Source organism: Aegilops tauschii, chromosome 2 (genome assembly GCF_002575655.3).
Source record: "Aegilops tauschii subsp. strangulata cultivar AL8/78 chromosome 2, Aet v6.0, whole genome shotgun sequence".
NCBI classification, from domain to species: Eukaryota; Viridiplantae; Streptophyta; class Magnoliopsida; order Poales; family Poaceae; genus Aegilops; species Aegilops tauschii.
Genome location: NC_053036.3, coordinates 392,218,640 through 392,236,189, shown reverse-complemented (window position 1 = coordinate 392,236,189; position 17,550 = coordinate 392,218,640).

The following is a 17,550-nucleotide window of genomic DNA, read 5'->3' as shown; positions in this document are numbered from 1 at the left end:
TATATATATATATATATATATATATATATATTTGTGTGTGTGTGTTCTGTCCTCTACAACATTCACTTATAGCTATGTCTTCAAACTTGCCATTTTCTAAACTAAGTGAATGTGATCGGACCCTAACCGCTTCTGTGCTTCTTCCTCAAATTCTTTCTGCCTCTTCATATGCATTCTGTTGACACGTGTTAAATGTCTTCACCGCGCCCTTGTCAGCTGAAGATACAGAGGCACACATTTAAAACTGTTTTAATGCCTTATCTCTTTTGCTTGAAAACCGGAGAAGCCGGAACGACCACCCGACAAACCAGGCGCGCGTGGGAACATGGCTCAACTCTCAATAAGTTGCATGCAAGCCACGTGTCCACCAGATGTGAACCGCCAAGGGCACCTGCGTAATTGCGCTGCGCCGCCCTTCACCTTATAAATACTACACCCGCGTGGTCATTATCTCCTCTCCCACCTCGCCATCTTGCTCAAACCCTAGCGCCACTGCTAGCTCCAGTCAACGCCGGAGACGAAGCACTTAGCTGCCGCGACCTCTTCAACGCCGTCTTCGCGCCGGTCGCGGACCTCGTCTTCTCTGCCGCTGCCGTAGGTGTCTTCCGCCACCAAGTTAGGGCGCGGGAGATTGGACTACTCAGCCTCCGTTTCACCTCATCTAGCAGTTCTTTGTGCGGTAAATAAACTCATTTTTTCGCTTTTTTGATATGTTGAATCCATCCACTTCTCCCAAAAGTGGTTTCTAAACTTCCAAATCTAGATCTTTCTAGTTCCGCATCTCATAACTTGCAAGTATATTCACTTATGCCTCACAACTAGTTAGATTTCTCACTTGTACTTATTCATGGATTCGTACAAATCTGGAACCAACTCACTTCAAATAAGTGAATGTCTTCGCACTATGAGGTCAATGTCTTCAAACTGATTTATCTTCAAAATATTCTGAGAATGCATATGACCTCTTTCCCTTCCCTCGCATCTCTAATGCTGTCACAGGTACATGTCTGTGGGAGAATCCCTTGGTTCTCATAGTCTGCATTCATTTGCAGAATTCTTACAACATCATATTGAATCTCCTGAAGCCAGTTCTTGTCTGACCAGTCGTCGGAAGCCATTCACTGATCTTGAAGCCTTCCACTCTGAATATTATGGCAACTGAAAATTCTGCAAGGAAGGGTGTGGTAGGCAACGCCGTGGCAATACTGCCTTGGATCTGCCACCAGATCTCTATGAACTATACAAGTCTGATCCTGAAGAAACATACAATCAGTGCAAGTCCAGAATCCAATGGATCAGAAGATATTGGGCTAAGGAATGGTTCAAGTATCACTTCGTAACTCCTGAGTATGCGGAGAAATATGCTATCAAGCGCCCGTGGGGCGACATTCTTTACAGGAAACTGCAACCTCAGACGAAGCCTGAAGCCATTGCTCAAGGCTTCTATCCTTGCATGGTCCGAGGACCTCAGCCTGACAATGCCGACCCATCATCTCTTCGATGGTGTCATGATGATGATCTATTCAAGCGCAACTATCAGTTTGCAAAGGAGTCTGCTGCTAAGAACAAAAAGGATTCGGACTCAACTTCAACCCATGTCCGTCTGCTCCAAGGCCGGATGGCACTCGTGAAGCCAATCCGAATGTCATCGGACCCTTCAATGGCTTTGATGGGCTTCTCTCCCATGTTGCAGCTCAAAGGGCCACAGTTGATCATTCTGCTGATGATGCGGACTGTGAGGATGCTCCTGAGCCCCCGAAGCAGAAGAAGAAGACTAAAGCTTCCAAGCCTTCTGCCGCTCCAAAAGCTTCTACTGTGAAACCATTGAAATCTACACCTCCTGAATCCAGTGTGCAGTCAGAAGATCAATCTCACGTCTCCAAGAAGACCAAGAATCCCAAGAAAATTTCTGTGCATGACCTTACTCCTGCTGCCATTCTGCGCAATGAGGAAAACACTATTGATCTGTCAAGGGGTGAAGATCTTGGAGATGATGCTCTGGAGATGTTGATCAAGAGCAAACAAGAGACCGAGATCTTCCAAGATATGCCTTTGTTTGATGTTGATATACTCAATAACTTCATTGATGAATGGTTTGAAGACCAAAGCATCAACATTGATGATCTGCAGCTGCCCGTGGACATCAGCGTCACTTTTCAAGGAGGCATAGCCAACGAGCTTGCCATTGCTCAGAAAATTGTTGAGCTGAAGAATAAGATCGACTTTGAGAAAGCTCAGTTCAAGAAGCACATGGCCAAGCTCAGCGTTGCCGATGTGCAAAATTTCAAGCAAAGGATGATTGACCCCAAGACCCAGTTCAATAAGAAGCATGAGGAAGCCAAAGGCTCCCGTGAGCGCATGAAGTATTATGCACAGAAGTGTGTTCAAGCACACAATGAGGCTGAAAAGAGAAAGGCACTTGGACGTCCTAGCATCGACCCCAAGATGGCTGCCAAGAAAAAGAAGAAGTCCGCTGAAGCTGAACCAGAAGCTCAAAGGCAGGATCGACCCAGCATAGTCTTCCCTGCCAGCATGACTGGCTCGAAGCCAAAGGCCCCTTCAGCTGTTTCAGAGCAAAAGAAGACACGGCTAGTTGAGGCTAAAGCCAGGAAGAGGAAGCGCCAAGACACCTCTGATGCTGCTCCCTCTATGTGACGCCCCCGATTTGACCGTACACTAATCATGCACGCAAATGTGTACGATCAAGATCAGGGACTCACGGGAAGATATCACAACACAACTCTAAAACATAAATAAGTCATACAAGCATCATAATACAAGCTAGGGGCCTCGAGGGCTCGAATACAAGTGCTCGATCATAGACGAGTCAGCGGAAGCAACAATATCTGAGTACAGACATAAGTTAAACAAGTTTGCCTTAAGAAGGCTAGCACAAACTGGGATACAGATCGAAAGAGGCGCAGGCCTCCTGCCTGGGATCCTCCTAACTACTCCTAGTCGTCGTCAGCGGGCTGCACGTAGTAGTAGGCACCTCCAGTGCCGTAAGTGTCATCGTCGACGGTGGCGTCTGGCTCCTGGACTCCAACCTCTGGTTGCGACAACCAGGTAGAAAGGAAAGGGGGAAAAGAGGGAGAGAAGCAACCGTGAGTACTCATCCAAAGTACTCGCAAGCAAGGAGCTACACTACATATGCATGGGTATATGTGTAAAGGGCCATATCAGTGGACTAAACTGCAGAATGCCAGAATAAGAGGGGGATAGCTAATCCTGTCGAAGACTACGCTTCTGGCCATCTCCATCTTGCAGCATGTAGAAGAGAGTAGATTGAAGTCCTCCAAGTAGCATCGCATAGCATAATCCTACCCGGCGATCCCTTCCTCGTCGCCCTGTTAGAGAGCGATCACCGGGTTGTATCTGGCACTTGGAAGGGTGTATTTTATTAAGTATCCAGTTCTAGTTGTCATAAGGTCAAGGTACAACTCCGGGTCGTCCTTTTACCGAGGGACACGGCTATTCGAATAGATAAACTTCCCTGCAGGGGTGCACCACATAACCCAACATGCTCGATCCCATTTGGCCGGACACACTTTTCTGGGTCATGCCCGGCCTCGGAAGATCAACACGTCGCAGCCCCACCTAGGCACAACAGAGAGGTCAGCACGCCGGTCTAAATCCTATGGCGCAGGGGTCTGGGCCCATCGCCCATTGCACACCTGCACGTTGCGAACGCGGCCGGAAGCGGACCTAGCCTAGTGGCGTTCCAGTCCAATCCGGCGCTCGCCACTCAGTCGCTGACGTCACGAAGGCTTCGGCTGATACCACGACGTCGAGTGCCCATAACTGTTCCCGCGTAGCTGGTTAGTGCGTATAGACCAAATGGCCAGACTCATATCAAATACCAAGAACTCGTTAAGCATGGTATGTCGAAGTAACCGCGGACGCCGTCCAGGGCCAGGCCCACCTCTTGCCTAGGTGGTCTCAACCTGCCCTGTCGCTCTGCCACAAAGATCCACTTGCGGGTACTCCTACGAGGCGACCCGACTTTAGTCACCACATGTGTCATGTATATAGTATATAAATATATACCCGTCATCACCGCCCAAGTGATCACGGCCCGATAGTATAGCACAGCAGACGGACAAGAATGTAGGGCCACTGATGGAAAACTAGCATCCTATACTAAGCATGTAGGATTGCAGGTAAAGGTAACAACAGTAGAAGCAAGGACAGGCTATGCATCAGGATAGGATAAACGGAAAGCAGTAACATGCTACACTACTCTAATGCAAGCAGTATAGAGAAGATTAGGCGATATCTGGTGATCAAGGGAGGGGGCTTGCCTGGTTGCTCTGGCAAGTAGGAGGGGTCGTCAACTCCGTAGTCGAACTGGGCAGCAGCAGCGTCGGTCTCGTAGTCTACCGGAGAGAAGAGGGGGGGAGAAACAGTACATACAATGCAAACATAAGCATGACGATGCGTGACATGACAATGAGCGGTGCTAGGTGTGCCCTAACGCGGCAGTAGGTGGTACCGGCGAAGGGGGGAACATCCGGGAAAGTATTCCCGATGTTTCGCGTTTTCGGACAGACGGACCGGAGGGGGAAAGTTCCATGTTCGCTATGCTAGGAACGTGTGGCTGACAAACGGACTACGTATTCGGATTCGTCTCGTCGTTCTGAGCAACTTTCATGTACAAAGTTTTTCCATCCGAGCTACGGTTTATTTTATATTAAATTTTAAAGATTTAAATCATTTTTAGAATTTAATAAATTAATTTAATTCAAAATTTAATTAATGCATCAGCATGACGTCAGCAGTCAACGTTGACCGTTGACCTGGTCAACCTGATAGGTGGGTCCCACCTGTCAGGGGCTGTTAGCTAATTAACAGTAGTTAATTAGGTTAATTAGTTATTAAGTTAATTAATCTTAATTAGTTAATATTAACATGATTAATTAAGTTAATTAATTATCTTAATTATTTATTTATTTATTTTTATTTATTTTTATTAATTTAATTTGTTTTAAATCATTTTTTTTACGTTCTGTGGGCGGGGCCCATATGTCATAGGCCCATAGGGGCCTACGGGTTCGGGCGCTCGGGTGCGGTGTGGGTCACGGAGCGGGCGCAGAACCCGGGCGACGGTGAGCGAGCGGGGGACGCGGGTCACGGCGCCGAGTGTGGGCGAGGCGGGGCGGTGAGCACGACGGGGCACTGGGCGCGGCCAGCAATCCCAGGAGCGCGGGCGACGACGAGCCTGGGCGAGGGGGAGAGACCCGACGAGGCAGGGCGGAGTGCGGTGGCTGAGCGCGGCCACGGCGGGCGCGCGTGGTCGCAGGGGGAGCCGGGGGAGGGGGTGCGCCGCCCGCAGCGACGGCACCGCACGGTGAGCGCGGACGAGACGAGGGAGCAGCGGGACGGTGCGGCGACGAGCGTGGTTGTGGCCGCGCAGGCGCGCGCGTGCACGACGGCGCGAGGAGCTGACGCGGGCAGGGGGAGAGAGGAGGAGAGGCCGGGGCCTCACCGGCGGTCGTGGGGACAAGGCAGTGGGGCGCGAGGGAGAGACGGGGACGACGGCGTCGGTGGTGAAGCAGGCCGGCGGGGGAGCGCTACGGCGACGGCGTCCAGGCGCGTGGCGCGGCTCGATCCGTCGGCTTCGGGGTCGGTGACGAGGCGAGGCGCCGGCGTCAAGGAGTGGGGCGGCGCGGTCGCCGGGGAGAGGTGGCGGGGTCGGGACGAGGCCGACGGGGGGGCGCGGGGCGTCGGGGGCGAGCGGGGCGACAGGGTCGTCGGGGCGGCGTCGCCCCGATTGGATCGGGGGAGTGGGGGAGAGAGAGCGAGAGGGGGTGGGGGAGTGGGGGGTGGATCGGGCTAGGGTTTGCTGGGGGGTGGATAAGGGGAGAGTGGGGGTGGGCCGGCCGGCTGGGCCTTTGCCCAGTTGGGCTGGCCAGCTGGGCCACAGTTGGCCCAGTGGGGGGGGCTTCTCTTTTCTTTTCTTCTGTTTTCTGTTTTGCATTTCTTTTATTTATTTTATTTTAAATTATCTAGGCATTTTATAAAAATGTGTTTATTACACCATATTTACTTATCCAAAATATGGCACCTCCCGAACATTTTGTTTTAAATTTTGAAAAACTTTTATTGTTGACATTAATTGAATTTAAATTATGAAACGGTTTTGAATCATCGCACGGTTAACAACAGTAACCAAAGTGACATGGCATGATTAGCGTGGGATTACTGTAGCATGATTATCCGGGCGTTACAAATCTCCTCCACTACAAGAAATCTCGTCCCGAGATTTAGGAGGTAGAAGGAAAAAGGGCGGGGTATTCATCACGCAGGCGATCCTCGCGTTCCCAGGTGGCTTCATCTTCAGAATGGTGCGACCACTGGACTTTGAGGAACTTGATCGCCTTCTGACGTGTGCGGCGTTCAGCTTGGTCGAGAATGCGGACCGGATGCTCCTTATAGGAGAGGTCCTGCTGCAATTCGAGCACTTCATGATCCACTGCTCGGATTGGGTCCTTGAATCAACGGCGGAGCTGTGACACATGGAACACATCGTGAACCTGAGAAAGGTTCGGCGGAAGCTCCAGTTGGTATGCCACTTTTCCACGCCTTTCGAGAATAGTGAATGGGCCAATATATCGAGGAGCTAGTTTGCCCTTGATTCCAAAGCGGTGAGCACCCTTCATTGGTGTGACTCGAAGATAAGCCTTTTCGTCAGGTTGATAGACCATGTCTTCATGATGACGGTCATACTGACTCTTCTGACGTGACTGAGCAGTCTTGAGATTCTCACGAATAATGCGGACTTGTTCTTCGGCATGTTGGATAATATCCGGACCGAAGCGTGGACGTTCCCCAGTTTCTGACCAGTTCAGAGGGGTTCGGCACTTTCGTCCATATAACACTTCGAAGGGGGCCATCTTTAGACTAGCTTGATAGCTATTATTATAAGAGAACTCAGCATACGGGAGAGATTCCTCCCATTTCTTGCCGAAGGAAATAACACAAGCTCGAAGCATGTCTTCGAGAACTTGGTTGACGCGTTCAACTTGCCCTTGCGACTGAGGATGAAACGCAGTACTGAATGACAGATGAGTTCCCATAGCTTCTTGGAAACTTGCCTGGAATCTTGAAGTGAATAAGCTGCCATGGTCCGAGCTGATAACCAATGGAATACCGTGGAGTGAAACAATCCTGGACATATAGAGCGTTGCCAGCTGACTAGCAGTGATCGTTTCTTTGACCGCCAGAAAATGTGCAACTTTGGAAAGTCGGTCAATGACGACAAGAATAGCATCATTACCTTTCTGTGATTTGGGAAATCCAGTGACGAAGTCCATCTCAACATGGTCCCATTTCCATTCAGGAATAGAGATAGGTTGCAGAGTTCCAGCAGGCCTTTGATGTTCTGCTTTGATACGACGGCAAACGTCACACTCAGCAACATAACGAGCAATGTCTTGCTTCATATTAGACCACCAGAATCTCTGACGGATGTCTTGGTACATCTTTGTACTACCAGGATGGATACATAGAGGCGTATCATGAGCTTCTTTCATAACTTCATGTGTCATATCCAGGTTTTTCTCTGCCCATGGCACCACTAGGCGGCCCTTGAAGTACAAAGTGCCATCTTCAGCAATAGTGAAGAATGAGGGCTTTCCTTCTGCAAGGTAGCGCTTAATCTTGTGGGCTTCAGAGTCATATCCCTGTATTCTCTTGATGGAGTCCAAGAGATCTGGTTCGACGGCCAGGGTATTGAGGGAACCCTGGGAAACAACACGGAGGTTCATCTTGCGAAACTCCTTAGGAGGGGGAGCGAGTGCACCCGGAGGAACAATATGGAGGTTCAGCTTCCTGAATTCTTCAACAAGGGAGGGATGAACTTTGTGAACCTGGAGGTGGTTGCAGTAAGACTTGTGGGTCAAGGCATCAGCCATTACATTAGCCTTGCCTGGCGTATAGGAAATACCCAAGTCAAAGTCTGCAACAAGCTCTATTCATCTCTGCTGACGGAGGTTCAGGTCTGGCTGAGTAAACAGATACTTCAGACTTTGGTGGTCAGTGAAGATCTCGCAATGATTACCAAGAAGGTAATGTCGCCACTGCTTCAGCGCATGAATGACAGCAGCAAGTTCGAGGTCGTGAACTGGGTAGTTCTCTTCGTGAGGGCGCAATTGCCGAGAGGCATAAGCAATCACTTTGCGGTCTTGCATTAGGACACAGCCTAATCCTTGACGGGAAGCGTCGCAGTAAATGACGAAGTCCTTCTTAGTATCAGGTGGAGCTAGAACTGGGGCAGAAGTCAACTTGTCTTTGAGTGCCTGGAAACTTTCCTGACATTTGTCTGTCCATTGGAACTTGACGCCCTTATGCAACAGGTTAGTCAGAGGCCTGGCGATCTTGGAGAAGTTCTCGACGAATCGACGGCAATAGCTGGCGAGACCGAGAAAACTTCTGACTTGCTTAACGTTCTTGGGAGGAGTCCAATCAAGGATAGCCTGGACTCGTTCAGGGTTGACGGAAATACCATCCTTAGAGATGACATGCCCAAGATAGGTTACTTCGGGTAGCCAGAATTCACATTTAGAGAACTTGGCATATAGTTGATGCTCTCGTAGCTTTTCCAGCACAAGACGAAGATGTTCAGCATGTTCCTCTTTGTTTTTGGAAAATACCAGGATATCATCCAGATAAACCACGACGAACTTGTCGAGGTAATCCATGAATATATAGTTCATCAGACGAGAGAAGGTGGCTGGAGCATTGGTTAAACCGAAAGACATGACGGTGTACTCGTATGAACCATATCGAGTCACGAAGGCAGTCTTTGGGATATCCTCTTCGCGAACACGGATCTGGTGGTAACCCAACCTCAAGTCAAGCTTAGAGAACACTGATGAACCCGCCAGTTGATCATATAGATCATTGATCCGAGGAAGAGGGTATTTATTCTGAATGGTAGCTTGGTTTATAGGACGGTAGTCTTGAACTAATCGGTTTGTCCCATCCTTCTTCTTGACAAAGAGAGAAGGTGCTCCCCAAGGAGAGCAACTTGGGCGAATGAATCCTTTGCGAAGAGATTTGTCGATTTCCTCCTTAAGCTCAAGGAGTTCATGCGGCGGCATCTTGTAGGGTCGCTTGGCTATAGGAGTGGTGCCTGGTTTCAAGTCGATGATGAATTCGACAGCTCTAGCAGGGGGAATCCCTAGAAGTTCTTCAGGGAAGACGTCGAGGAATTCACGCACGACGGGAATGTTTTCAATGCCCTCGAGTGGTGCAGCGTTCAATGCATTCAATGCATAGAGCCTTGCCTCGGCATTTTGCACCAGAAGAGCTTGGTAAGTAACTATTTCATCTGAAGGGTGTAGCAGATGGACGATCTTAGTGGCGCAAACGATTGAAGCAGTATGCGCTTTTAACCAATTCTTTCCCAGAATGAGATCAATGCTACAGGACTTCAGTACGATGGGAGAGACAAGAAATTCCAGTCCTTCAATTTTAATAGGAACGTCGTGACTAACCATAGAGGTTTGACATTGGCCCGCAGGGGTGTGTACCACTAGCGGAGTGTTCATCTCTTCGTATTTAATGCCATGCAGGAATGCAAATTCTGCTGATATGAATGAATGGGATGCTCCTGTATCAAATAAAATGGATGCTGGTACTGAATTTACGAGGAGTGTACCCATCACAGTAGCAGGCTGGTCTTGAGCTTCATTGAGATCAACGTGGTTGGCATGAACACGACCATAAGACTTGGCCTTGTTGCTGCGGGGCTGGTTGCTTCCATGGCCAGTTGCTGGAAGGGCCAGTTGATTCTGGTTCTGGTTGCATTCTCTAGCACGGTGTCCTGGTTGACCACACCTGAAGCACAAACCATTATTGGGAGTGGGAACAGGAGCTTGGGGTGGTGGAGCTGGAAGTCTTGACTGCCTAGATGGTGGTGGAGGCAGACGAGGTGCAGCATAGGTCTGCCTTGGGGCAGATGCATTTGGACGGTACATGCTATTCGGGATCCATATCTTACGCTTCTGTGAGGGCGGGCCCGAAGATGAGCCCGTGTCACGGTTGCGCCTGTGAGAGCTCTGGTATTCCTGCAGACCAGTTTCGACATTGATGGCCTTGTTCACCAAGGTGGCGAAATCAGCAAAGTCATGCACTAGAAGTGCGAGCTTGATGTCAGCTTGAAGGCCATCACAAAACTTCTCTTGTCTGCGTGCATCAGTTGCAATGTCCTCTTCAGCATAGCGAGACAAGTCCAGAAACTCCCGCTGATAAGCTTCAACAGTTTTGTTGCCTTGGGTGAGGTTGCGGAACTCACGCTTCTTCCGGTCCATGACTCCCTGAGGAATGAAGCGGGCACGGAAAGCTGCTTGGAAGTCTGGCCAGGTGATGATTGTTCCAGCTGGCAGAGTACGCCTGTGGCTGTCCCACCATTGAGCTGCGGGTCCCTTCAGGAAGAAGGAAGCAAAGGTGACATAGCTGGCAGGGGCTACATCGGCAGACTCCATCTCATAGGTGATGTCACGGAGCCAGTCATCAGCATCCAGAGGCTGAGTTGAGCTGCGGTACACAGTCGGGTTGAGGCGCATGAAATCCTGCAGAGTTACTGGGGTTGGTTGCTGGTCCATATTGGGGCGAGGAAACTGAGCCATCATATTTTCCATGAATTGGCGGTTCAGTTCGAACTGTTGGATCATACCAGCCATGTACTCAGGTGGTGGTGGGGCATTGCCACCACTACCACGACCACCTGGTCTAACCATCCTGCTAATATATAACAGGGGTTCAGCATTGAGAAATTTGCAAAGACAAGAATCATTCATGATGAAACATGCATAATGAAAGGAGCACGATAGCTACTACATAGTAGTCGGCATAACTCACAAAAGGGGTCATGCATAGAGTTCAGTACACAGAGTTCAGTACATAGACTAAAACAACATAGGCGGCACACAGGCTCGCGGCGAATGCATCTAACACTAATATGCAAGCCTACATCAGTCCCAAGAGGTACTGTGGAGGTAGGTGTAGCCTGAAAGCTGGTAGTGTCGCATCGGGAACTCCATGTCAGCAACCTGGGGGCCGCGAATACTCTGGTGCAGAACCTGACGCTCAGGTGGCAGAAGAGGTCCAAGTGCGGGAGAGTGGCCTCCCACATCTGGCCAGCCGACACCCTGGGGCATCACAGTCCTGGCTGGGTAGATCGCAGAACAGGGCAGCTCCCTAGATCGGACAAAGGGGTGCAACAGCGTCAGAGCACGGTAAAGGTGCTGACGGATGGTGTACAACTCGTGGCGAAGAGCTCGGTTAGCTTGATCCAACCCATCAGCATGCAGAACCAGGTTCTGATGGTAGAAGGGCTCTCGGGTGACAGTGGAGTAGGCAGCAGTATAGTATCCCTTCGCACCAACATCAGATGCGATAGCAATGTGCCTGAAAGGGGAGGTGTCCAACTCCCGATACTCTCCACGAAGACGTGTCAGAGCAGCATAGGCAGCATCGTGGACAGCCATATCGATGGTCATTCCAACACCATGAGCGGTGTGCAGCACAGTAGTGGAGTCATACTCCTGCGAGTAGAGGTGGACGATGGCACGGTACTGCTCCTGGTTAAAGTCCTGGTACTCCTCGTAGACGGTGTACTCAGGGTGCCAGCGATAACCCAGATAGGTCATCATCTCAGCTAGCACAGCAGGTGATCCCGAGGCACCAATGGCCGTCGCGTGGCGCACGACTTGCCTCGTGGGTTCCATCTGAAAGCAAAGATGTTTCAAAGGAGTCAAATGACAGTGTGTGAATTGTTGAAAATACTATTCTAAGAATAACTATGGCTTATCCAACTTTGGGGTGAACGCGGTCACGGGATCCTAGTGTTAGAGTTAGTAAATTCGTTTAACCCGAGTAGAAGAGAGTTTAGAGTCCCAGAGTAAAGGTCGAGGAGTAAAAGATCCTAGTACCACCCAATGGCGACGACTCTAAAACATAAATAAGTCATACAAGCATCATAATACAAGCCAGGGGCCTCGAGGGCTCGAATACAAGTGCTCGATCATAGACGAGTCAGCGGAAGCAACAATATCTGAGTACATACATAAGTTAAACAAGTTTGCCTTAAGAAGGCTAGCACAAACTGGGATACAGATCGAAAGAGGCGCAGGCCTCCTGCCTGGGATCCTCCTAACTACTCCTGGTCGTCGTCAGCGGGCTGCACGTAGTAGTAGGCACCTCCAGTGCCGTAGGTGTCATCATCGACGGTGGCGTTTAGCTCCTGGACTCCAACCTCTGGTTGCGACAACCAGGTAGAAAGGAAAGGGGGAAAAGAGGGAGAGAAGCAATCGTGAGTACTCATCCAAAGTACTCGCAAGCAAGGAGCTACACTACATATGCATGGGTATATGTGTAAAGGGCCATATCAGTGGACTGAACTGCAGAATGCCAGAATAAGAGGGGGATAGCTAATCTTGTCGAAGACTACGCTTCTGGCCATCTCCATCTTGCAACATGTAGAAGAGAGTAGATCGAAGCCCTCCAAGTAGCATCGCATAGCATAATCCTACCCGGCGATCCCCTCCTCGTCGCCCTGTTAGAGAGCGATCACCGGGTTGTATCTGGCACTTGGAAGGGTGTATTTTATTAAGTATCCGGTTCTAGTTGTCATAAGGTCAAGGTACAACTCCGGGTCGTCCTTTTACCGAGGGACACGGCTATTCGAATAGATAAACTTCCCTGCAGGGGTGCACCACATAACCCAACATGCTCGATCCCATTTGGCCGGACACACTTTTCTGGGTCATGCCCGGCCTCGGAAGATCAACACGTCGCAGCCCCACCTAGGCACAACAGAGAGGTCAGCACGCCGGTCTAAATCCTATGGCGCAGGGGTCTGGGCCCATCGTCCATTGCACACCTGCACGTTGCGAACGCGTCCGGAAGCAGACCTAGCCTAGTGGCGTTCCAGTCCAATCCGGCGCGCGCCACTCAGTCGCTGACGTCACGAAGGCTTCGGCTGATACCACGACGTCGAGTGCCCATAACTATTCCCGCGTAGCTGGTTAGTGCGTATAGACCAAATGGCCAGACTCAGATCAAATACCAAGAACTCGTTAAGCGTGTTATGTCGAAGTAACCGCGGACGCCGTCCCGGGCCAGGCCCACCTCTCGCCTAGGTGGTCTCAACCTGCCCTGTCGCTCCGCCACAAAGATCCACTTGCGGGTACTCCTACGAGGCGACCCGACTTTAGTCACCACATGTGTCATGTATATAGTATATAAATATATACCCGTGATCACCGCCCAAGTGATCACGACCCGATAGTATAGCACAGCAGACGGACAAGAATGTAGGGCCACTGATGGAAAACTAGCATCCTATACTAAGCATGTAGGATTGCAGGTAAAGGTAACAACAGTAGAAGCAAGGACATGCTATGCATCAGGATAGGATAAACGGAAAGCAGTAACATGCTACACTACTCTAATGCAAGCAGTATAGAGAAGATTAGGCGATATCTGGTGATCAAGGGAGGGGGCTTGCCTGGTTGCTCTGGCAAGTAGGAGGGGTCGTCAACTCCGTAGTCGAACTGGGCAGCAGCAGCGTCGGTCTCGTAGTCTACCGGAGAGAAGAGGGGGGGGGGACAGTAAATACAATGCAAACATAAGCATGACGATGCGTGACATGACAATGAGCGGTGCTAGGTGTGCCCTAACGCGGCAGTAGGTGGTACCGGCGAAGGGGGGGAACATCCGGGAAAGTATTCCCGATGTTTCGCGTTTTTGGACAGACGGACCGGAGGGGGAAAGTTCCATGTTCGCTATGCTAGGAACGTGTGGCTGACAAACGGACTACGTATTCGGATTCGTCTCGTCGTTCTGAGCAACTTTCATGTACAAAGTTTTTCCATCCGAGCTACGGTTTATTTTATATTAAATTTTAAAGATTTAAATCATTTTTAGAATTTAATAAATTAATTTAATTCGAAATTTAATTAATGCATCAGCATGACGTCAGCAGTCAACGTTGACCGTTGACCTGGTCAACCTGACAGGTGGGTCCCACCTGTCAGGGGCTGTTAGCTAATTAACAGTAGTTAATTAGGTTAATTAGTTATTAAGTTAATTAATCTTAATTAGTTAATATTAACATGATTAATTAAGTTAATTAATTATCTTAATTAATTATCTTAATTAATTATTTATTTATTTTTATTAATTTAATTTTTTTAAATCATTTTTTTACGCTCTGTGGGCGGGGCCCATATGTCATAGGCCCATAGGGGCCTATCGGGTTTGGGCGCTCGGGTGCGGGTGTGGGTCACGGAGTGGGCGCAGAACCCGGGCGACGGTGAGCGAGCGGGGGACGCGGGTCACGGCGCCGAGTGTGGGCGAGGCGGGGCGGTGAGCACGACAGGGCACTGGGCGCGGCCAGCAATCCCAGGAGCGCGGGCGACGACGAGCCTGGGCGAGGGGGAGAGACCCGACGAGGCAGGGCGGAGTGTGGTGGCCGAGCGCGGCCACGGCGGGCGCACGTGGTCGCAGGGGGAGCCGGGGGAGCGGGGTGCGCCGCCCGCAGCGACGGCACCGCGCGGTTAGCGCGGACGGGACGAGGGAGCAGCGGGACGGTGCGGCGACGAGCGTGGTTGTGGCCGCGCCGGCGCGCGCGTGCACGACTGCGCGAGGAGCTGACGCGGGCAGGGGGAGAGAGGAGGAGAGGCCGGGGCCTCACCAGCGGTCGTGGGGACAAGGCAGTGGGGCGCGAGGGAGAGACGGGGACGACGACGTCGGTGGTGAAGCAGGCCGGCGGGGGAGCGCTCCGGCGACGGCGTCCAGGCGCGTGGCGCGGCTCGATCCGTCGGCTTCGGGGTCGGTGACGAGGTGAGGCGCCGGCGTCAAGGAGTGGGGCGGCGCGGTCGCCGGGGAGAGGTGGCGGGGTCGGGACGAGGCCGACGGGGGGGCGCGGGGCGTCGGGGGCGAGCGGGGCGACGGGGTCGTCGGGGTGGCGTCGCCCCGATTGGATCAGGGGAGTGGGGGAGAGAGAGCGAGAGGGGGTGGGGGAGTGGGGGGTGGATCGGGCTAGGGTTTGCTGGGGGTGGATAAGGGGAGAGTGGGTGTGGGCCGGCCGGCTGGGCCTTTGCCCAGTTGGGCTGGCCAGCTGGGCCACAGTTTGCCCAGTGGGGGGGGGGGCTTCTCTTTTCTTTTCTTCTGTTTTCTGTTTTGCATTTCTTTTATTTATTTCTCTTTTCTGTTTTATTTTATTTTAAATTATCTAGGCATTTTATAAAAATGTGTTTATTACACCATATTTACTTATCCAAAATATGGCACCTCCCGAACATTTTGTTTTAAATTTTGAAAAACTTTTATTGTTGACATTAATTGAATTTAAATTATGAAACGGTTTTGAATCATCGCACGGTTAACAACAGTAACCAAAGTGACGTGGCATGATTAGCGTGGGATTACTGTAGCATGATTATCCGGGCGTTACACTCTAAGAAGAAGTTGAAGACAAAGGCTTCAAAGTCTTCAAGAAAAGAGCGTGTTGCTGCCCAAGAGCCGCTGAATGTTGAACCAATCTCTGTTGCTCTACCTGCCTCAACAAATCGGGAGCGTCGACTTGTGATCCATGAGCCTGCTTCCACAGAGGCTCCAGAGACTGAAGAGATTCCAGCTGACGACTCCACCACAGTTGAAGACGTTGGTCATGAGGACCGTGTTGAAGATGATGTAGTCCTTCCTCAGCTCGAGCCCCAACCGGTATCATCGCCTGCTCCCACGAGAAGTGAACTCATAAGCATTGGCGGTCCCACGACGCCGATTGCTCAAGATGAATTTTGGGAAGAGCAACACCCAAACACCCCCCTACATGAAGTGATTCCCCGTACTCCACCAACTCAAGTCACCACTCTACTTCTTGATGATGACATGGACCAGACCACTCCCTCACATAAGGCGTTGCCCGCATTTCGAAGGCTTCGCAAAGGCCCTAGGCCTTAGGTCTCCATGTCGAGTATTCCTGAAGAGGATGTGCAACACACCAGCTGAGTAGCATGTCAAGTGTTCCCTGAAGCCATCCCTTCAGAGTCTGCTCATGAGTCTGAAGCCAAAGCTGCTGAAGACATTCCGGCTGCATCAGCCGACGAAGAGAAAGAAGAACAAAGAGAAGTTATTCCCCCTGCCAGTGATCCAGTAGTGCAAGAATAGAATGTGATCGTGCTAGACCCTCCAGTCCGTGAAGCCATGGATGTTGAAGCTAATGAGGCTGCCACCACTATCACCACTGAAGCCAATGACGATGTCATGGCTGAAGACAATGTGGAGCCCGAAGCTAATGCTGCCCCTGAAGATAATGTGCAGCCAACCACTTCTGACGTAGCCGTTCCTCCGCCAGTGCCTCACACGATGGAACGTGCATACAACCGTGGTGGTGAGCTTGTTACTGTGAGATCGCCCATTATGGTTCTTCCCACTGCTCCTGGCCAACAATATGATTATCACATGGAGCAAAGGCCTCAAACTCATAAGCCAAAGCCAAGACTGCCAAGGCTTCCCAATGCTGCAACAACCCAACGCTCCTTTAATGTGCTCGGCTTCAGAGAGCACAATACCTTCTTTGACAGCACCAAGAACCCCTACAAGAAGCTAAGAATCACCTTAGATAGGTTCTGGAGCCATCAGGAACGAAGTTATTATTCCTGCATTCTGTACAATCAAGACAGGATTTTTCCTCACAAGCATCTTGATTGTGATGCCATTGCTGGGCTGCCATGCCTTGAAGAGGCCCTTGACTGCTTCAGAGATGTTGGGTTGCTCCCATTTGTGACTGAGAAGGAGCATTGGAATGAAGAGCTTCTGCTGCAGTTTTATGCCACACTTCAAATCAGAGGCTACAACAAGGATCTGAAGACTTCGATCCTTGAGTGGATGACAGGCGCTGTACATCACGAAGACAAAGCTCAAGACATCATCGAGCTACTTCCCTGCCCACTCTAGGTGAGTTGTTTGAACCAGGTTGTCAGCTTCATCAGAATGAACTGCAGAGCATATTTCAGAAGCCAGAGCCAAATATGAGCCAGATGCTGAGCATGATGAAGCCTTTGCCCCATGACGCTGATTATCCAAAGGAGTTCTTTGTCAAGGACCTCGAGTACCTGCCCCGCATAGTATATCACATTCTGAGGCATACTCTGTGGCCTATCAAAGGCAACTCTCCTGATGCCAAACTCGAAGGCACAATGAAGACATTGGTCTTCTATAACATCAATGGCATCAGGTTCAATACACAAGATTTCTTCATCTGTCAACTTGCTGCCTCTGGAATTGATCTGTTTGGTCTGAAGTTCTATGCTCCCTGGGTGATGCGTCTGATCAAGCTTCACTCAACAATCAACTATCAACCTTTAGCTCCTAACCATGTTGTGTTCCTGCCTGATGTTGATATGTCCTATGAAGCCATCTACCCCGAGCCTGCCAAGAAGCCACTTCACCTGCACAATGCTGAACATCAAAGCTTCACTAAGCCTATTGAAGGTATTCATGTGCCAAATTCTGGTGCTTCTGCTTATCCTCTTGCTG